Consider the following 22,814-nt stretch of genomic DNA (forward strand, 5'->3'; position numbering starts at 1 on the left):
TTGACACACTTATGAAGAGAGTTCAATCCCAATCATTCCAAAACCTTAATTTTGATAAAACCTTTATTTCCCCATGAAATGGATTGAAATTCTTGAACATAAGGGAGGGAAAGGGTTCATAGGAGCTTAAAACACATGCTTTATGAAGAAACAAAGTTTCAAGATCTTCAAAGTTTGCTTATGCGCTAGTAGAATGGGGTATTGAGATAGTGTAGAAGGCTATTGGCAATGATAAATTTTAGAAAATGAGTGCCATAAACCCTGATTTGCAAAAATTTCCCAAAAACAACAAAGTTTCCAAGAAACCCTAATTTCCCTTCAAGAATGTAGCAAGGGTGGCATGTATGGATAGAGGAGAACGTGGGGAAAAGAAGTTACACCTTGGACCTCAAAAATTTTAGGTGGAGACTCTAATTTTGGTAAGAAATCCCAAATTAATGCCAATCCACATGACCCTTGGCGTACACATAAGTCCCTTGCCAACCAGGTATCATGTCCACTTTACCACTTGCACTCCGTGTTGGTACTCTGACCACACACTTTGGATGAGAGGTGGGCTCAAGTAACAAGATAAAACAATCACTCGCGCAGGCATAGATAGCCTGGTGTTCCATAAGCATTTCTGCTACACATAGTTTATAGGCATTTCGGCCACCAATAGTTTGTAGGCATTTCGGCCACCAACTCACACTACCCTCTCAAGTGCTCATGTTCCCTTCCATCTTCTCTCTATGGTTCCACCCACACATGGTAGAAACAGTCTTCAAGAGAGCACGTAAGACAAGAGAACACTACACAGGGTATGTTGTGCTTGTCACTACTCTTTGACGTACCCATGTTCCCTTCCATCTGCTCTCTATTGTTCCACCCACACATGGTAGAAACGATCTTCAAGAGAGCACGTAAGACAAGAGAACACTACACAAGGGGCAAAACAATGCCAATCTTATGAAATTGTAAGAGCAAACCCTAATTTTGGAAAAACTCCCAAATTGGAAAAAAAAGGTCAAGAAACCCTAATCCCATGGTTTGAGAGTTAACCAATGCATGAGTGAGTAGGAGGAAGCATAAGGAAGAAGATTATGGAATCAATTTTGGCAAAAATCCCCCAAAAACCCTAATTTGGTGAGAAATCCTAGATCTCAAGAAATTTCTCAAATCTTGTAAGAAAGCATGAGATAAGCAAAATTCAAGCTCAAGAAGGTATGATGAAATGGTTAATGCAAAAAAAAAAATCGTGATTAGGGTTGGAGAAAACACCAAAGCCGACGGTCGTTTTTGAGCTTCAATCTCTTGTTAGCATCAACCGTTCACCCTTCTCTTGCGAAGATCCATAGTATAATTTCCCTCCCAAATGCTTAATGCTAACAGAGAGTTGGTTTAGGGTTTGCAAATGCCTCCATTAATAGGTGACAATGGCTAGCAGATCCCATTCACACAGATTTATCTTCGTTATCCTCTCAGTTGTGCCTTCTACAACCTGCTAAGTCTCCCAATGCTTATTTAACCACCATGTTACTTCTGTTGAAATTTGAGCATAATGATGAGCTATGGTGGATCAAACACTAGAATCAACATGATTAACAAAGTGATTAAGAAATGATTAAGATATAATTAGTGAATAATTAGCAGATAGATTAATGTAGGCATGGATACTCAAAAACCAGCAAATTCTCATTAGGGCTATGCCTCAATTTATAGAGTTTACATCAAGCATCAAATCCCCTTGATTTCTCCATGATTCACTCCCTGAATATCTCCACCTTTTGCCTGATTCTCTCCACCTCTTCTCTTTTCCCTGATTATCTCCCAGAATATCTCCACACTCCTAAATTCCCTCATGCTACCCATTATTCTCTCCCAGTAGATTCTTCTCACCTTTTCACAGGTGCTTTCACAATTACATCTCCTCTTTTACAGCCTCTATCCAAGAGCTTGTTCCCACACACACCCTATTCACTTGTATATTTCAACACCTCCCCTCAAGTGAATAATCCTAGCACACCTAGACCCTATACCAAGTTTGCCACCCATTACTCGGCAGTCCGCGACCAGTGTCTACTCCTCCCCTCAAGTTATCTCAGCACACCTGGACCCTGTATCAAGTTTCTTTCTTACTTGACAGTCCGCGCAGTGCCTCAAGTCCCTAAACTCCATAGTCCTTGACACTCTCTCTCTCTCTATGTGTCCAAGGCTACTATAAGTGCCCGCGACCTTGACTAAAGTGCTCACACATACAACTACCACGTGGCCTACATCATCGGTGGCTCAGAGGTGGTTTTACTTTATTGGGGCAGGTTAGATTGGGTTGTGGGCTCTCTCTCTCTCTCTCTCTCTCTCTCTCTCTCTCTCTCTCAGAGATTTTCACATGGCTCCTCACTCTTTGGAGCCTCACATCTTCTCTTCTCTTCAGTCTTCTTGTCGTGGCAGCATCTCTCCACGCGTCCGTCTCTTCTTTCAGTCTTCTCGGGGCAGCTTCTCTTCTCGGGGCAGCTTCTCTTCTTGTGGCAGCTTCTCTTCTCGTGTCCATGTCTTCCTTCAGGTCTTCTTCTCGGTGTGGATCCTCTTCTTGGGAAGAGATATTCTTCTTCTTTCATGGCTGGGGCCATGAGCTTGTCCGTCAGGTCATTTTGCTCCATGTGAGCAACATGTTTCAATGTTTTGCTGACAATTCCTTTGGGCTTTTTATGTTTATTTTGTATCATTATGCAATGCAAACCCAAATTTATGCGGGAGGTCTTACCTCTTGCCTTAATCTGGACAAGGGCAGTGTCTGTTCCCATTTTTACACTGATAAAATGTGCCCAATACATAATGCGTATAGCATTCATTCTCATGCACATTCCAAATGCAATTCTGGCTGTGAATAATCGTGAATTTGAGTGAGATTTACAGGCATTAACCAAGGGTTAAATGCAAAATGATGATTTTCACAATTTTATCAGCAGAATTTTTCCAGAAATTACACTAAATTAAGGGTAACCAATTTGTACGGGATGGTTGGAGTATCAAACCAACTCCGATTTCCAATCTGAAGTTATAGGGATCTGTATCAGATACCTAATGGTTAATTTGAACCCTCAATTGCACCAAAGTACAGTGATTAGCACTGATTAATCACTGATTAGCAAATTAATGCTCTGTTTTATGTGTAGAAAACAGAGTATGTGGGGAGTCCAGATCTGGTGCCTTCCACTTCAAATGAGCTCAAATGCTTTCAAAGGCATCAATAGCAATGAGTCTAGTAGAGGATTAAGCCAAGAAACACAAGATTTGACCAAATAATGAAAGCTTAATCTCTGTTTTACCAAAGTCACCTGCAGATTTGATGAAGAGCTTGGATCTCACTGTAGATTTGATGAAACTCAATTCTGACTTCACCAGCTTGTAGAGCATGCTTGATTACCCCTTGTGCTAAAGGAAATTGAAGTAATTTGTTTGGAGCAAGTAGCAATGGCAAAAATACCTCAGAAAAACGGCGCCTGCAGAAACGGCGAATTCTCCCAAACGCGTTGGCGGTTTGCTACGTTTTTTGCATAGGCTTGAAGCTAAGGAGCTTAGCTAGCTATGGCTAGAAGCTTTTGCCCTAATTTGATGTGTGCTAGATGCTAGAGACCCTCCACTGGCTGGGGGTGAAGGGGAAGAGTGAAAGCTTACTAAAAACTGATTTTTTTGCTAATTATTTTACTAATCCTGATTAATTCACTAATGGGCTCATAAATCTGGTTGATTCTAGGCATGGCTCTGATACCATGTTGAAATTTGAGCATAATGATGAGCTATGGTGGATCAAACACTAGAATCAACATGATTAACAAATGATTAAGACATAATTAGTGAATAATTAGCCGATAGATTAATGTAGGCATGGATACTCAAAAACCAGCAAATTCTCATTAGGGCTATGCCTCAATTTATAGAGTTTACATCAAGCATCAAATCCCCTTGATTTCTCCATGATTCACTCCCTGAATATCTCCACCTTTTGCCTGATTCTCTCCACCTCTTCTCTTTTCCCTGATTATCTCCCAGAATATCTCCACACTCCTAAATTCCCTCATGCTACCCATTATTCTCTCCCAGTAGATTCTTCTCACCTTTTCACAGGTGCTTTCACAATTACATCTCCTCTTTTACAGCCTCTATCCAAGAGCTTGTTCCCACACACACCCTATTCACTTGTATATTTCAACAACTTCATGGTTGCTCCAAGTCTCCATCTACACCAATCTTCCATTTATAAGTGAGGGGAAGAAAGATGTTTTTTTTTTTGCAAGTCCACACCTCGAAACTTTGCCTGTCCTAATCAAATTTTGATCCAAAATGTGCTCGGTCATCAAAATTTCTCCAAAATTGATGCAATTTCTCCCAAAATGACATCAAATCTTGTGGCCAAGCTCCATGATCTTCATGCCCACCACTAATCCATGTATAATCAGCTTGAAGCACTTCATTCATGTAACAAAGTTTTCAAGAAAATCAAGAACTCTTGCATTCTATAGAAATTTGCTCAAATCGAGCCAAGAGCTCTAGTACCGATTGGAATGAAGTGATAATAAAGCTGAGATATGGGATAATCACCACATTAATTAATGCAAGATTAAGGAGATAATCTCATACAAAGAGCCATGATGCCTAAGTGAGTTAACCTCTCAGCAGCAGCGAGAGGATGGAAATATCCTTCTATAAGCCTATGCTAGCCAAAGGCTCCAAGGACATACAAATGTCCAAGAGAGATAATGTCCAAAGATCATAAAAGTTCATAAAAGGTACAAATGACAACCCATGAGCCCCTTTTATACCTGATCCCATGACCATGGTCCTAGACCTAATCTAAAGGTTGTTGCGTCATTACAATCCTTTGAGTCCTGACCCAACTCAGAAGGATAGGGATCCGTGCTCCAATTGTTGTGCCAATGCAAGGGTTGGTCAAATCCCTTGACAATATCAAGCTAGTGCAGGTGTCTATAGATTTCCTAGGCAATGCCAATGTAGAGAATTATCTTTGGGCCTTCCTTTTTTCCAGCACAGAGGTTATGAGACTCTAGGTATTTGGAGCATGTATACAAGATATGCCCTTCCTAGTAATCTGAGACCAAAATTTTGTGAGTCAAAGAACACCAAGGTAATTTATCTAGCTGCTTCTTGAATATATCTTGCACGAGCCTATTGCAAGTTGCTGGGGAATTAGTCAACCCAAATGTCATCATCACGGTGTATTCACAATGCCCATATATGGAGTTGAATGTTATCTTTGGGGTGTCTTCCCTCCTCCTTGAATCTAATCTGATAATAACCAGACTTTAAATCAATCTTGGTGAAGACTTGGTCTTCGTGAAATCGATCTAAAAGTTTGACAATCTTAGGGATTGAATACTTATTTTTTAGAGTGAGTTAATTTAGACCCCTATAGTCAATGCATAATCGTAAGGTTCCATCCTTCTTCTTTTGAAATAGGACGGAAGCTCCCCAAGGCAATACACTTGGTTTGATGAACGTTTTCTCTAACATCGGTCAAAGTTATTCCTTGAGTTCTATTGACTCTGGAACTAACATTTTATATACCCTTTTTGCCACAGGTTGTGCTCCGTGAATAAGCTCAATCTCATGGTAAATTTCCCTTTGTGGGCATCTAGGTAAGTTCCTTTGGGAAGAGATCTTTGTAGTCTTATATCCAGTCAGGTTTACTCCCTATAGTATCTTTCTCTACCTTGTTGAGTTTTACAACAAACATCCTTTGATTCTTCCTGATACCCATTAGTAACTTACTGCCCTTGACTAGCTGTAAGCTGGGTCTACCAGTCCTCCCTGAAGCCACTACTTCTTCATTTTTGGCATCCTTAAATGAGATTTCTCCATTCTCACAGTTGATGGTGGGCTTTTATTCTTTTAGCCAATCCATTCCAAGAAATGAATATCCAGGGGCATCATATGGAAATAGCAACTCGTTAGTTTGCCAATAAGATAAAACTCTATATCTCCTATGGTATATTGGGAAAGTACTTCCTTGTCATTATCTAGCTCGATGCCATTTTCATGGATGGGTTTTATCAAACTCTAGATCTCCTATGGTATATTGGTAAATTACTTCCTTGCCACTAGCTAGCTCGATGCCATTTTCTTGGATGGTTTTTATTAAGACCTAATTGTCTGATGCACTTTGGTGAAGGAAATGAATGAGTACTTCTATAATCAATCAACAATTTAAAATGTTTACCATGATATGATGCTGGTGTCTGGATCACTGAAAATTGTTTATTTTCACCTTGGTGCTCTTTCAACATGAACCTAGGCTCTATCCTCCTCTTCATCTTCAAGGGTTTTTTCTTTAGCTTGGATCATAGCAACTCTTCCTCTTCCACAACCTCTTCAATGATACCCACCTTTGGGGCTGTGGACTCCATTTCTTACTTGACCGGGTTGTTGAATGGAAGCAGATCTTCTCCTAGGATCAGTTTGTGGGTTCTTGGGAAAGTTTAGAGGAGGTAATTTTGAAAGGTTAACAGCCTTGGGTAGAAGAGGGCATTAACATGTCGGTGACCTGGTTGGTGGCAATTGTAGTCATTCCTCTTTGCCATGCTAGGTCATTGTGTAAGGTTTTCGCGAGCGAGGCAACAATGGCCATGAAATTTGACCACTAAACGGCAGTTGATTGAAGGGCAATCCAGAAGGTCACCCTGCATTGGACGATTCAAGGTAAGGTCTTTTCCTAAAGTTGTTGCTATTTCTATCCTTCAACTCATCTTCTAAAAGTCACATCCTAAAAGCTAGTCGACTGCATGGATTCTAGACGATGGTTGAGGAGAGGGGTTAAAACCTTGTACAAATTGGCTAATGGATTGAGCCAAGGTCATAGTTGGAGCATACTTCTTGGGCCTAACAAATTGGGAGTAGTAAGCATCCACTGAGGAGTTCTTTGGGGTCAGGCTATAAAACTCATTTATCTTTTTAGGGTTTAAAGTCTAAAGGCAAGTACCTCTCCTTAATAGCTCCCTTGCTTTGTTCCTATAGGTGATAGAGCTTTCTTGGACATCCTTTTCTCTACACCACTCCTTCCACCACCATAGCTTAGCATCATCGATTAGTCAAAAACACGCCACCATAGATTGGTTGGCTTTATTAGCACCAAACAAGAGAGAAATCGTCGGTCATGGACTCTATACATGCCTCTGTGCATATTTAACAACATATTTTCCTTCTCTTGAGAAGGAAGAGGGTTTCAACTGCTTAAGTAGGAATTTCCTTTCAGCTTCGTCATCTTGTTGCCATGAAAAAAAAACGAGAGCATGCATTAGCGCCAAATTTGAGGAAAACTAAAGAGGTGCAAAAGATAATGTTCACTTTTTTTACATTTTGTGAACAAGATTGCATATGCTTATTTATAATACTTTCTCAGAGATTGTTTATCCCTAGGAAAAACTCGGGAGGTTGGTTGGTAAGATCTAAGGCATAGATTTGAATCCCACCAATTCTACCCTCAATAGCTTCTTCATTGTGTTGATTCATGGATTGACCCAACTGATTGATCTTCAATAGCTTCCATCTTGGTAGTCATAGATTCAAACTTTGAAGTCAAGGTTTGGTTAATGATATCCAATCTATCTACCATGAGTGGCTTAAAATCAAGTTTACTCACGAGCAATTGTCATTTGAAATGGCTTGCGAACTTATAGAGGTGCTCTTATGGGCACTACCCACCTTAGCATCCTCTTCAACTCCCTTTGAAGTTTGACCCATGGATTAAGAGGAATTTTTAGAGTGATTCCCAAAGAATTTGCTCTTCAAGCTCTTCCATTGTGTCCATAGTGTCGTGTTCCATCAATTCCTCCCCTTCCATATCCTCCACCATTGCTAATGATAGCTTTCTAGGTCTACCTTTTGGCTTTATATCGGCAGCCATAATAGGTTGTTCTGGCAATTTTGTGATAGGATGTCAGATTTCGGTGTTCTAGGACTCTATGGGAAGGTGTTAGGATAAGGGGTATGATGTTAATTTTGGTTTAATCAACCCTCTAAATGACATTGTTTTGACTTTTTCCTACAGTCAAATAGTGATAGCTTGGTGCACCGCTTGTACTCCAATGCTCCAAATGAGTTAAAGCTTGGTGGTTAAGGTATTTGGCTAGTGGAGAACGCAATGGTGAAGTCAAATTTATGATCTGAGACTTGGCTCAAATTTTGTCCAAACATGGTATGCGGTAGAGAAACGGGCATAGCTCATTAACTTGAAAACAAAACGGGGTAGTTGAGGGCTCTATGGGAATCCTTAATGGTGTGGAATAAATCCTAATATTCAATTCAGGTTTAGTCCAAAATCTCCTAGATCGAATCACACTTTTCTAAAAACTATAGATTATGTCAAATTGTTAACATGTAAGCAACCAACTTGCAAACCACTGCATGTATGCATCCCGGCATATCTAAAGCATCATAATGCATCCAAATCGCATCCATCCAAGGCATTTTGACTAGACTTTGGAAAAATTTTGGCATGACCTTAGTGCATTTATGAGCCAATCTCAATCACTATATCTAATATCAATGTGCCCAATAGTGCCAACTATGCCTCCTTATAAAACCCCATTGATTTGTCAATTGCATTTCAATTCATTCCCACTTGTATACATATAACTATTGCTGATTTGATTCGATGTAGCAAGTCAATGAAGAGATTTTACTTTGCCAGTTTCCTAGCCAAGCTTTCTCACCCCCTTACCAAAGTTTGGAATCCAATGGCAAGGGTTGAGGCCATGTCTTGATCACCATGTACATAATCTCCCTCCTTGTGCTACTTTTCCAAAAGCACTTAGGACAAGGAGAGTTCAAGCATGCTCCCCCTTGGCCTCTCAACCAATGCCAAGGGTACCCGCTCCACATGCTAGATATACTAGTGCTTATTTGAATTGAGACTGCACAATGGAAATGCTAGAAATGTAAAGAGAGTAATGTATAGGAGCTTACAGTCCAAATCTTAGCATGACTCATGCCAAGTGACGATTTACAGTATTCTTTCCACAAGATCAATCTCCCATATTGCCACACACCACCAAACTCAATCGCCACATTAGGGTGAGAGTGTAATGCAAGGAATCAATGCAGCACCGAATGCACTCAAGAAACCTTGATTTTTGAGAAACCCTAATTAGTGTGTGATACAATGAAGTTTGTGGATATAAGGGTGAATTATGGTATGAGAAAGCATGATTGACACACTTATGAAGAGAGTTCAATCCCAATCATTCCAAAACCTTAATTTTGATAAAACCTTTATTTCCCCATGAAATGGATTGAAATTCTTGAACATAAGGGAAAGAAAGGGTTCATAGGAGCTTAAAACACATGCTTTATGAAGAAACAAAGTTTCAAGATCTTCAAAGTTTGCTTATGCGCTAGTAGAATGGGGTATTGAGATAGTGTAGAAGGCTATTGGCAATGATAAATTTTAGAAAATGAGTGCCATAAACCCTGATTTGCAAAAATTTCCCAAAAACAACAAAGTTTCCAAGAAACCCTAATTTTCCTTCAAGAATGTAGCAAGGGTGGCATGTATGGATAGAGGAGAACGTGGGGAAAAGAAGTTACACCTTGGACCTCAAAAATTTTAGGTGGAGACTCTAATTTTGGTAAGAAATCCCAAATTAATGCCAATCCACATGACCCTTGGCGTACACATAAGTCCCTTGCCAACCAGGTATCATGTCCACTTTACCACTTGCACTCCGTGTTGGTACTCTGACCACACACTTTGGATGAGAGGTGGGCTCAAGTAACAAGATAAAACAGTCACTCGCGCAGGCATAGATAGCCTGGTGTTCCATAAGCATTTCTGCTACACATAGTTTATAGGCATTTCGGCCACCAATAGTTTGTAGGCATTTCGGCCACCAACTCACACTACCCTCTCAAGTGCTCATGTTCCCTTCCATCTTCTCTCTATGGTTCCACCCACACATGGTAGAAACAGTCTTCAAGAGAGCACGTAAGACAAGAGAACACTACACAGGGTATGTTGTGCTTGTCACTACTCTTTGACGTACCCATGTTCCCTTCCATCTGCTCTCTATTGTTCCACCCACACATGGTAGAAACGATCTTCAAGAGAGCACGTAAGACAAGAGAACACTACACAAGGGGCAAAACAATGCCAATCTTATGAAATTGTAAGAGCAAACCCTAATTTTGGAAAAACCCCCAAATTGGAAAAAAAAAGGTCAAGAAACCCTAATCCCATGGTTTGAGAGTTAACCAATGCATGAGTGAGTAGGAGGAAGCATAAGGAAGAAGATTATGGAATCAATTTTGGCAAAAATCCCCCAAAAACCCTAATTTGGTGAGAAATCCTAGATCTCAAGAAATTTCTCAAATCTTGTAAGAAAGCATGAGATAAGCAAAATTCAAGCTCAAGAAGGTATGATGAAATGGTTAATGCAAAAAAAAAAATCGTGATTAGGGTTGGAGAAAACACCAAAGCCGACGGTCGTTTTTGAGCTTCAATCTCTTGTTAGCATCAACCGTTCACCCTTCTCTTGCGAAGATCCATAGTATAATTTCCCTCCCAAATGCTTAATGCTAACAGAGAGTTGGTTTAGGGTTTGCAAATGCCTCCATTAATAGGTGACAATGGCTAGGAGATCCCATTCACACAGATTTATCTTCGTTATCCTCTCAGTTGTGCCTTCTACAACCTGCTAAGTCTCCCAATGCTTATTTAACCACCATGTTACTTCTGTTGAAATTTGAGCATAATGATGAGCTATGGTGGATCAAACACTAGAATCAACATGATTAACAAAGTGATTAAGAAATGATTAAGACGTAATTAGTGAATAATTAGCAGATAGATTAATGTAGGCATGGATACTCAAAAACCAGCAAATTCTCATTAGGGCTATGCCTCAATTTATAGAGTTTACATCAAGCATCAAATCCCCTTGATTTCTCCATGATTCACTCCCTGAATATCTCCACCTTTTGCCTGATTCTCTCCACCTCTTCTCTTTTCCCTGATTATCTCCCAGAATATCTCCACACTCCTAATTCCCTCATGCTACCCATTATTCTCTCCCAGTAGATTCTTCTCACCTTTTCACAGGTGCTTTCACAATTACATCTCCTCTTTTACAGCCTCTATCCAAGAGCTTGTTCCCACACACACCCTATTCACTTGTATATTTCAACACCTCCCCTCAAGTGAATAATCCTAGCACACCTAGACCCTATACCAAGTTTGCCACCCATTACTCGGCAGTCCGCGACCAGTGTCTACTCCTCCCCTCAAGTTATCTCAGCACACCTGGACCCTGTATCAAGTTTCTTTCTTACTTGACAGTCCGCGCAGTGCCTCAAGTCCCTAAACTCCATAGTCCTTGACACTCTCTCTCTCTCTATGTGTCCAAGGCTACTATAAGTGCCCGCGACCTTGACTAAAGTGCTCACACATACAACTACCACGTGGCCTACATCATCGGTGGCTCAGAGGTGGTTTTACTTTATTGGGGCAGGTTAGATTGGGTTGTGGGCTCTCTCTCTCTCTCTCTCTCTCTCTCTCTCTCTCTCTCTCTCTCTCTCTCAGAGATTTTCACATGGCTCCTCACTCTTTGGAGCCTCACATCTTCTCTTCTCTTCAGTCTTCTTGTCGTGGCAGCATCTCTCCACGCGTCCGTCTCTTCTTTCAGTCTTCTCGGGGCAGCTTCTCTTCTCGGGGCAGCTTCTCTTCTTGTGGCAGCTTCTCTTCTCGTGTCCATGTCTTCCTTCAGGTCTTCTTCTCGGTGTGGATCCTCTTCTTGGGAAGAGATATTCTTCTTCTTTCATGGCTGGGGCCATGAGCTTGTCCGTCAGGTCATTTTGCTCCATGTGAGCAACATGTTTCAATGTTTTGCTGACAATTCCTTTGGGCTTTTTATGTTTATTTTGTATCATTATGCAATGCAAACCCAAATTTATGCGGGAGGTCTTACCTCTTGCCTTAATCTGGACAAGGGCAGTGTCTGTTCCCATTTTTACACTGATAAAATGTGCCCAATACATAATGCGTATAGCATTCATTCTCATGCACATTCCAAATGCAATTCTGGCTGTGAATAATCGTGAATTTGAGTGAGATTTACAGGCATTAACCAAGGGTTAAATGCAAAATGATGATTTTCACAATTTTATCAGCAGAATTTTTCCAGAAATTACACTAAATTAAGGGTAACCAATTTGTACGGGATGGTTGGAGTATCAAACCAACTCCGATTTCCAATCTGAAGTTATAGGGATCTGTATCAGATACCTAATGGTTAATTTGAACCCTCAATTGCACCAAAGTACAGTGATTAGCACTGATTAATCACTGATTAGCAAATTAATGCTCTGTTTTATGTGCAGAAAACAGAGTATGTGGGGAGTCCAGATCTGGTGCCTTCCACTTCAAATGAGCTCAAATGCTTTCAAAGGCATCAATAGCAATGAGTCTAGTAGAGGATTAAGCCAAGAAACACAAGATTTGACCAAATAATGAAAGCTTAATCTCTGTTTTACCAAAGTCACCTGCAGATTTGATGAAGAGCTTGGATCTCACTGTAGATTTGATGAAACTCAATTCTGACTTCACCAGCTTGTAGAGCATGCTTGATTACCCCTTGTGCTAAAGGGAATTGAAGTAATTTGTTTGGAGCAAGTAGCAATGGCAAAAATACCTCAGAAAAACGGCGCCTGCAGAAACGGCGAATTCTCCCAAACGCGCTGGCGGTTTGCTACGTTTTTTGCATAGGCTTGAAGCTAAGGAGCTTAGCTAGCTATGGCTAGAAGCTTTTGCCCTAATTTGATGTGTGCTAGATGCTAGAGACCCTCCACTGGCTGGGGGTGAAGGGGAAGAGTGAAAGCTTACTAAAAACTGATTTTTTTGCTAATTATTTTACTAAACCTGATTAATTCACTAATGGGCTCATAAATCTGGTTGATTCTAGGCATGGCTCTGATACCATGTTGAAATTTGAGCATAATGATGAGCTATGGTGGATCAAACACTAGAATCAACATGATTAACAAAGTGATTAAGAAATGATTAAGACATAATTAGTGAATAATTAGCCGATAGATTAATGTAGGCATGGATACTCAAAAACCAGCAAATTCTCATTAGGGCTATGCCTCAATTTATAGAGTTTACATCAAGCATCAAATCCCCTTGATTTCTCCATGATTCACTCCCTGAATATCTCCACCTTTTGCCTGATTCTCTCCACCTCTTCTCTTTTCCCTGATTATCTCCCAGAATATCTCCACACTCCTAAATTCCCTCATGCTACCCATTATTCTCTCCCAGTAGATTCTTCTCACCTTTTCACAGGTGCTTTCACAATTACATCTCCTCTTTTACAGCCTCTATCCAAGAGCTTGTTCCCACACACACCCTATTCACTTGTATATTTCAACAACTTCATGGTTGCTCCAAGTCTCCATCTACACCAATCTTCCATTTATAAGTGAGGGGAAGAAAGATGTTTTTTTTTTTGCAAGTCCACACCTCGAAACTTTGCCTGTCCTAATCAAATTTTGATCCAAAATGTGCTCGGTCATCAAAATTTCTCCAAAATTGATGCAATTTCTCCCAAAATGACATCAAATCTTGTGGCCAAGCTCCATGATCTTCATGCCCACCACTAATCCATGTATAATCAGCTTGAAGCACTTCATTCATGTAACAAAGTTTTCAAGAAAATCAAGAACTCTTGCATTCTATAGAAATTTGCTCAAATCGAGCCAAGAGCTCTAGTACCGATTGGAATGAAGTGATAATAAAGCTGAGATATGGGATAATCACCACATTAATTAATGCAAGATTAAGGAGATAATCTCATACAAAGAGCCATGATGCCTAAGTGAGTTAACCTCTCAGCAGCAGCGAGAGGATGGAAATATCCTTCTATAAGCCTATGCTAGCCAAAGGCTCCAAGGACATACAAATGTCCAAGAGAGATAATGTCCAAAGATCATAAAAGTTCATAAAAGGTACAAATGACAACCCATGAGCCCCTTTTATACCTGATCCCATGACCATGGTCCTAGACCTAATCTAAAGGTTGTTGCGTCATTACAATCCTTTGAGTCCTGACCCAACTCAGAAGGATAGGGATCCGTGCTCCAATTGTTGTGCCAATGCAAGGGTTGGTCAAATCCCTTGACAATATCAAGCTAGTGCAGGTGTCTATAGATTTCCTAGGCAATGCCAATGTAGAGAATTATCTTTGGGCCTTCCTTTTTTCCAGCACAGAGGTTATGAGACTCTAGGTATTTGGAGCATGTATACAAGATATGCCCTTCCTAGTAATCTGAGACCAAAATTTTGTGAGTCAAAGAACACCAAGGTAATTTATCTAGCTGCTTCTTGAATATATCTTGCACGAGCCTATTGCAAGTTGCTGGGGAATTAGTCAACCCAAATGTCATCATCACGGTGTATTCACAATGCCCATATATGGAGTTGAATGTTATCTTTGGGGTGTCTTCCCTCCTCCTTGAATCTAATCTGATAATAACCAGACTTTAAATCAATCTTGGTGAAGACTTGGTCTTCGTGAAATCGATCTAAAAGTTTGACAATCTTAGGGATTGAATACTTATTTTTTAGAGTGAGTTAATTTAGACCCCTATAGTCAATGCATAATCGTAAGGTTCCATCCTTCTTCTTTTGAAATAGGACTGAAGCTCCCCAAGGCAATACACTTGGTTTGATGAACGTGTTCTCTAACATCGGTCAAAGTTATTCCTTGAGTTCTATTGACTCTGGAACTAACATTTTATATACCCTTTTTGCCACAGGTTGTGCTCCGTGAATAAGCTCAATCTCATGGTAAATTTCCCTTTGTGGGCATCTAGGTAAGTTCCTTTGGGAAGAGATCTTTGTAGTCTTATATCCAGTCAGGTTTACTCCCTATAGTATCTTTCTCTACCTTGTTGAGTTTTACAACAAACATCCTTTGATTCTTCCTGATACCCATTAGTAACTTACTGCCCTTGACTAGCTGTAAGCTGGGTCTACCAGTCCTCCCTGAAGCCACTACTTCTTCATTTTTGGCATCCTTAAATGAGATTTCTCCATTCTCACAGTTGATGGTGGGCTTTTATTCTTTTAGCCAATCCATTCCAAGAAATGAATATCCAGGGGCATCATATGGAAATAGCAACTCGTTAGTTTGCCAATAAGATAAAACTCTATATCTCCTATGGTATATTGGGAAAGTACTTCCTTGTCATTATCTAGCTCGATGCCATTTTCATGGATGGGTTTTATCAAACTCTAGATCTCCTATGGTATATTGGTAAATTACTTCCTTGCCACTAGCTAGCTCGATGCCATTTTCTTGGATGGTTTTTATTAAGACCTAATTGTCTGATGCACTTTGGTGAAGGAAATGAATGAGTACTTCTATAATCAATCAACAATTTAAAATGTTTACCATGATATGATGCTGGTGTCTGGATCACTGAAAATTGTTTATTTTCACCTTGGTGCTCTTTCAACATGAACCTAGGCTCTATCCTCCTCTTCATCTTCAAGGGTTTTTTCTTTAGCTTGGATCATAGCAACTCTTCCTCTTCCACAACCTCTTCAATGATACCCACCTTTGGGGCTGTGGACTCCATTTCTTACTTGACCGGGTTGTTGAATGGAAGCAGATCTTCTCCTAGGATCAGTTTGTGGGTTCTTGGGAAAGTTTAGAGGAGGTAATTTTGAAAGGTTAACAGCCTTGGGTAGAAGAGGGCATTAACATGTCGGTGACCTGGTTGGTGGCAATTGTAGTCATTCCTCTTTGCCATGCTAGGTCATTGTGTAAGGTTTTCGCGAGCGAGGCAACAATGGCCATGAAATTTGACCACTAAACGGCAGTTGATTGAAGGGCAATCCAGAAGGTCACCCTGCATTGGACGATTCAAGGTAAGGTCTTTTCCTAAAGTTGTTGCTATTTCTATCCTTCAACTCATCTTCTAAAAGTCACATCCTAAAAGCTAGTCGACTGCATGGATTCTAGACGATGGTTGAGGAGAGGGGTTAAAACCTTGTACAAATTGGCTAATGGATTGAGCCAAGGTCATAGTTGGAGCATACTTCTTGGGCCTAACAAATTGGGAGTAGTAAGCATCCACTGAGGAGTTCTTTGGGGTCAGGCTATAAAACTCATTTATCTTTTTAGGGTTTAAAGTCTAAAGGCAAGTACCTCTCCTTAATAGCTCCCTTGCTTTGTTCCTATAGGTGATAGAGCTTTCTTGGACATCCTTTTCTCTACACCACTCCTTCCACCACCATAGCTTAGCATCATCGATTAGTCAAAAACACGCCACCATAGATTGGTTGGCTTTATTAGCACCAAACAAGAGAGAAATCGTCGGTCATGGACTCTATACATGCCTCTGTGCATATTTAACAACATATTTTCCTTCTCTTGAGAAGGAAGAGGGTTTCAACTGCTTAAGTAGGAATTTCCTTTCAGCTTCGTCATCTTGTTGCCATGAAAAAAAAAACGAGAGCATGCATTAGCGCCAAATTTGAGGAAAACTAAAGAGGTGCAAAAGATAATGTTCACTTTTTTTACATTTTGTGAACAAGATTGCATATGCTTATTTATAATACTTTCTCAGAGATTGTTTATCCCTAGGAAAAACTCGGGAGGTTGGTTGGTAAGATCTAAGGCATAGATTTGAATCCCACCAATTCTACCCTCAATAGCTTCTTCATTGTGTTGATTCATGGATTGACCCAACTGATTGATCTTCAATAGCTTCCATCTTGGTAGTCATAGATTCAAACTTTGAAGTCAAGGTTTGGTTAATGATATCCAATCTATCTACCATGAGTGGCTTAAAATCAAGTTTACTCACGAGCAATTGTCATTTGAAATGGCTTGCGAACTTATAGAGGTGCTCTTATGGGCACTACCCACCTTAGCATCCTCTTCAACTCCCTTTGAAGTTTGACCCATGGATTAAGAGGAATTTTTAGAGTGATTCCCAAAGAATTTGCTCTTCAAGCTCTTCCATTGTGTCCATAGTGTCGTGTTCCATCAATTCCTCCCCTTCCATATCATCCACCATTGCTAATGATAGCTTTCTAGGTCTACCTTTTGGCTTTATATCGGCAGCCATAATAGGTTGTTCTGGCAATTTTGTGATAGGATGTCAGATTTCGGTATTCTAGGACTCTATGGGAAGGTGTTAGGATAAGGGGTATGATGTTAATTTTGGTTTAATCAACCCTCTAAATGACATTGTTTTGACTTTTTCCTACAGTCAAATAGTGATAGCTTGGTGCACCGCTTGTACTCCAATGCTCCAAATGAGTTAAAGCTTGGTGGTTAAGGTATTTGGCTAGTGGAGAACGCAATGGTGAAGTCAAATTTATGATCTGAGACTTGGCTCAAATTTTGTCCAAACATGGTATGCGGTAGAGAAACGGGCATAGCTCATTAACTTGAAAACAAAACGGGGTAGTTGAGGGATCTATGGGAATCCTTAATGGTGTGGAATAAATCCTAATATTCAATTCAGGTTTAGTCCAAAATCTCCTAGATCGAATCACACTTTTCTAAAAACTATAGATTATGTCAAATTGTTAACATGTAAGCAACCAACTTGCAAACCACTGCATGTATGCATCCCGGCATATCTAAAGCATTATAATGCATCCAAATCGCATCCATCCAAGGCATTTTGACTAGACTTTGGAAAAATTTTGGCATGACCTTAGTGCATTTATGAGCCAATCTCAATCACTATATCTAATATCAATGTGCCCAATAGTGCCAACTATGCCTCCTTATAAAACCCCATTGATTTGTCAATTGCATTTCAATTCATTCCCACTTGTATACATATAACTATTGCTGATTTGATTCGATGTAGCAAGTCAATGAAGAGATTTTACTTTGCCAGTTTCCTAGCCAAGCTTTCTCACCCCCTTACCAAAGTTTGGAATCCAATGGCAAGGGTTGAGGCCATGTCTTGATCACCATGTACATAATCTCCCTCCTTGTGCTACTTTTCCAAAAGCACTTAGGACAAGGAGAGTTCAAGCATGCTCCCCCTTGGCCTCTCAACCAATGCCAAGGGTACCCGCTCCACATGCTAGATATACTAGTGCTTATTTGAATTGAGACTGCACAATGGAAATGCTAGAAATGTAAAGAGAGTAATGTATAGGAGCTTACAGTCCAAATCTTAGCATGACTCATGCCAAGTGACGATTTACAGTATTCTTTCCACAAGATCAATCTCCCATATTGCCACACACCACCAAACTCAATCGCCACATTAGGGTGAGAGTGTAATGCAAGGAATCAATGCAGCACCGAATGCACTCAAGAAACCTTGATTTTTGAGAAACCCTAATTAGTGTGTGATACAATGAAGTTTGTGGATATAAGGGTGAATTATGGTATGAGAAAGCATGATTGACACACTTATGAAGAGAGTTCAATCCCAATCATTCCAAAACCTTAATTTTGATAAAACCTTTATTTCCCCATGAAATGGATTGAAATTCTTGAACATAAGGGAGGGAAAGGGTTCATAGGAGCTTAAAACACATGCTTTATGAAGAAACAAAGTTTCAAGATCTTCAAAGTTTGCTTATGCGCTAGTAGAATGGGGTATTGAGATAGTGTAGAAGGCTATTGGCAATGATAAATTTTAGAAAATGAGTGCCATAAACCCTGATTTGCAAAAATTTCCCAAAAACAACAAAGTTTCCAAGAAACCCTAATTTCCCTTCAAGAATGTAGCAAGGGTGGCATGTATGGATAGAGGAGAACGTGGGGAAAAGAAGTTACACCTTGGACCTCAAAAATTTTAGGTGGAGACTCTAATTTTGGTAAGAAATCCCAAATTAATGCCAATCCACATGACCCTTGGCGTACACATAAGTCCCTTGCCAACCAGGTATCATGTCCACTTTACCACTTGCACTCCGTGTTGGTACTCTGACCACACACTTTGGATGAGAGGTGGGCTCAAGTAACAAGATAAAACAATCACTCGCGCAGGCATAGATAGCCTGGTGTTCCATAAGCATTTCTGCTACACATAGTTTATAGGCATTTCGGCTACCAATAGTTTGTAGGCATTTCGGCCACCAACTCACACTACCCTCTCAAGTGCTCATGTTCCCTTCCATCTTCTCTCTATGGTTCCACCCACACATGGTAGAAACAATCTTCAAGAGAGCACGTAGGACAAGAGAACACTACACAGGGTATGTTGTGCTTGTCACTACTCTTTGAGGTACCCATGTTCCCTTCCATCTGCTCTCTATTGTTCCACCAACACATGGTAGAAACGATCTTCAAGAGAGCACGTAAGACAAGAGAACACTACACAAGGGGCAAAACAATGCCAATCTTATGAAATTGTAAGAGCAAACCCTAATTTTGGAAAAACCCCCAAATTGGAAAAAAAAGGTCAAGAAACCCTAATCCCATGGTTTGAGAGTTAACCAATGCATGAGTGAGTAGGAGGAAGCATAAGGAAGAAGATTATGGAATCAATTTTGGCAAAAATCCCCCAAAAACCCTAATTTGGTGAGAAATCCTAGATCTCAAGAAATTTCTCAAATCTTGTAAGAAAGCATGAGATAAGCAAAATTCAAGCTCAAGAAGGTATGATGAAATGGTTAATGCAAAAAAAAATCGTGATTAGGGTTGGAGAAAACACCAAAGCCGACGGTCGTTTTTGAGCTTCAATCTCTTGTTAGCATCAAACGTTCACCCTTCTCTTGCGAAGATCCATAGTATAATTTCCCTCCCAAATGCTTAATGCTAACAGAGAGTTGGTTTAGGGTTTGCAAATGCCTCCATTAATAGGTGACAATGGCTAGCAGATCCCATTCACACAGATTTATCTTCGTTATCCTCTCGGTTATGCCTTCTACATTCTGCTAAGTCTCCCAATGCTTATTTAGCCACCATGTTACTTCATGGTTGCTCCAAGTCTCCATCTCCACCAATCTTCCATTTATAAGTGAGGGGGAGAAAGATGTTTTTTTTTTTTTTGCAAGTCCACACCTCGAAACTTTGCCTGTCCTAATCAAATTTTGATCCAAAATGTGCTCGGTCATCAAAATTTCTCCAAAATTGATGCAATTTCTCCCAAAATGACATCAAATCTTGTGGCCAAGCTCCATGATCTTCATGCCCACCACTAATCCATGTATAATCAGCTTGAAGCACTTCATTCATGTAACAAAGTTTTCAAGAAAATCAAGAACTCTTGCATTCTATAGAAATTTGCTCAAATCGAGCCAAGAGCTCTAGTACCGATTGGAATGAAGTGATAATAAAGCTGAGATATGGGATAATCACCACATTAATTAATGCAAGATTAAGGAGATAATCTCATACAAAGAGCCATGATGCCTAAGTGAGTTAACCTCTCAGCAGCAGCAGCGAGAGGATGGAAATATCCTTCTATAAGCCTATGCTAGCCAAAGGCTCCAAGGACATACAAATGTCCAAGAGAGATAATGTCCAAAGATCATAAAAGTTCATAAAAGGTACAAATGACAACCCATGAGCCCCTTTTATACCTGATCCCATGACCATGGTCCTAGACCTAATCTAAAGGTTGTTGCGTCATTACAATCCTTTGAGTCCTGACCCAACTCAGAAGGATAGGGATCCGTGCTCCAATTGTTGTGCCAATGCAAGGGTTGGTCAAATCCCTTGACAATATCAAGCTAGTGCAGGTGTCTACAGATTTCCTAGGCAATGCCAATGTAGAGAATTATCTTTGGGCCTTCCTAGTAGTCTGAGACTCTAGGTATTTGGAGCATGTATACAAGATATGCCCTTCCTAGTAATCTGAGACCAAAATTTTGTGAGTCAAAGAACACCAAGGTAATTTATCTAGCTGCTTCTTGAATATATCTTGCATGAGCCTATTGCAAGTTGCTGGGGAATTAGTCAACCCAAATGTCATCATCACGGTGTATTCACAATGCCCATATATGGAGTTGAATGTTATCTTTGGGGTGTCTTCCCTCCTCCTTGAATCTAATCTGATAATAACCAGACTTTAAATCAATCTTGGTGAAGACTTGGTCTTCGTGAAATCGATCTAAAAGTTTGACAATCTTAGGGATTGAATACTTATTTTTTAGAGTGAGTTAATTTAGACCCCTATAGTCAATGCATAATCGTAAGGTTCCATCCTTCTTCTTTTGAAATAGGACCGAAGCTCCCCAAGGCAATACACTTGGTTTGATGAACGTTTTCTCTAACATCGGTCAAAGTTATTCCTTGAGTTCTATTGACTCTGGAACTAACATTTTATATACCCTTTTTGCCACAGGTTGTGCTCCGTGAATAAGCTCAATCTCATGGTAAATTTCCTTTTGTGGGCATCTAGGTAAGTTCCTTTGGGAAGAGATCTTTGTAGTCTTATATCCAGTCAGGTTTACTCCCTATAGTATCTTTCTCTACCTTGTTGAGTTTTACAACAAACATCCTTTGATTCTTCCTGATACCCATTAGTAACTTACTGCCCTTGACTAGCTGTAAGCTGGGTCTACCAGTCCTCCCTGAAGCCACTACTTCTTCATTTTTGGCATCCTTAAATGAGATTTCTCCATTCTCATAGTTGATGGTGGGCTTTTATTCTTTTAGCCAATCCATTCCAAGAAATGAATATCCAGGGGCATCATATGGAAATAGCAACTCGTTAGTTTGCCAATAAGATAAAACTCTATATCTCCTATGGTATATTGGGAAAGTACTTCCTTGTCATTATCTAGCTCGATGCCATTTTCATGGATGGGTTTTATCAAACTCTAGATCTCCTATGGTATATTGGTAAATTACTTCCTTGCCACTAGCTAGCTCGATGCCATTTTCTTGGATGGTTTTTATTAAGACCTAATTGTCTGATGCACTTTGGTGAAGGAAATGAATGAGTACTTCTATAATCAATCAACAATTTAAAATGTTTACCATGATATGATGCTGGTGTCTGGATCACTGAAAATTGTTTATTTTCACCTTGGTGCTCTTTCAACATGAACCTAGGCTCTATCCTCCTCTTCATCTTCAAGGGTTTTTTCTTTAGCTTGGATCATAGCAACTCTTCCTCTTCCACAACCTCTTCAATGATACCCACCTTTGGGGCTGTGGACTCCATTTCTTACTTGACCGGGTTGTTGAATGGAAGCAGATCTTCTCCTAGGATCAGTTTGTGGGTTCTTGGGAAAGTTTAGAGGAGGTAATTTTGAAAGGTTAACAGCCTTGGGTAGAAGAGGGCATTAACATGTCGGTGACCTGGTTGGTGGCAATTGTAGTCATTCCTCTTTGCCATGCTAGGTCATTGTGTAAGGTTTTCGCGAGCGAGGCAACAATGGCCATGAAATTTGACCACTAAACGGCAGTTGATTGAAGGGCAATCCAGAAGGTCACCCTGCATTGGACGATTCAAGGTAAGGTCTTTTCCTAAAGTTGTTGCTATTTCTATCCTTCAACTCATCAAAATCTCCTAGATCGAATCACACTTTTCTAAAAACTATAGATTATGTCAAATTGTTAACATGTAAGCAACCAACTTGCAAACCACTGCATGTATGCATCCCGGCATATCTAAAGCATCATAATGCACCCAAATCGCATCCATCCAAGGCATTTTGACTAGACTTTGGAAAAATTTTGGCATGACCTTAGTGCATTTATGAGCCAATCTCAATCACTATATCTAATATCAATGTGCCCAATAATGCCAACTATGCCTCCTTATAAAACCCCATTGATTTGTCAATTGCATTTCAATTCATTCCCACTTGTATACATATAACTATT

Source organism: Cibotium barometz, chromosome 52 (assembly GCF_041138505.1).
Source record: "Cibotium barometz isolate CiBa-2024 chromosome 52, ASM4113850v1, whole genome shotgun sequence".
NCBI classification, from domain to species: Eukaryota; Viridiplantae; Streptophyta; class Polypodiopsida; order Cyatheales; family Cibotiaceae; genus Cibotium; species Cibotium barometz.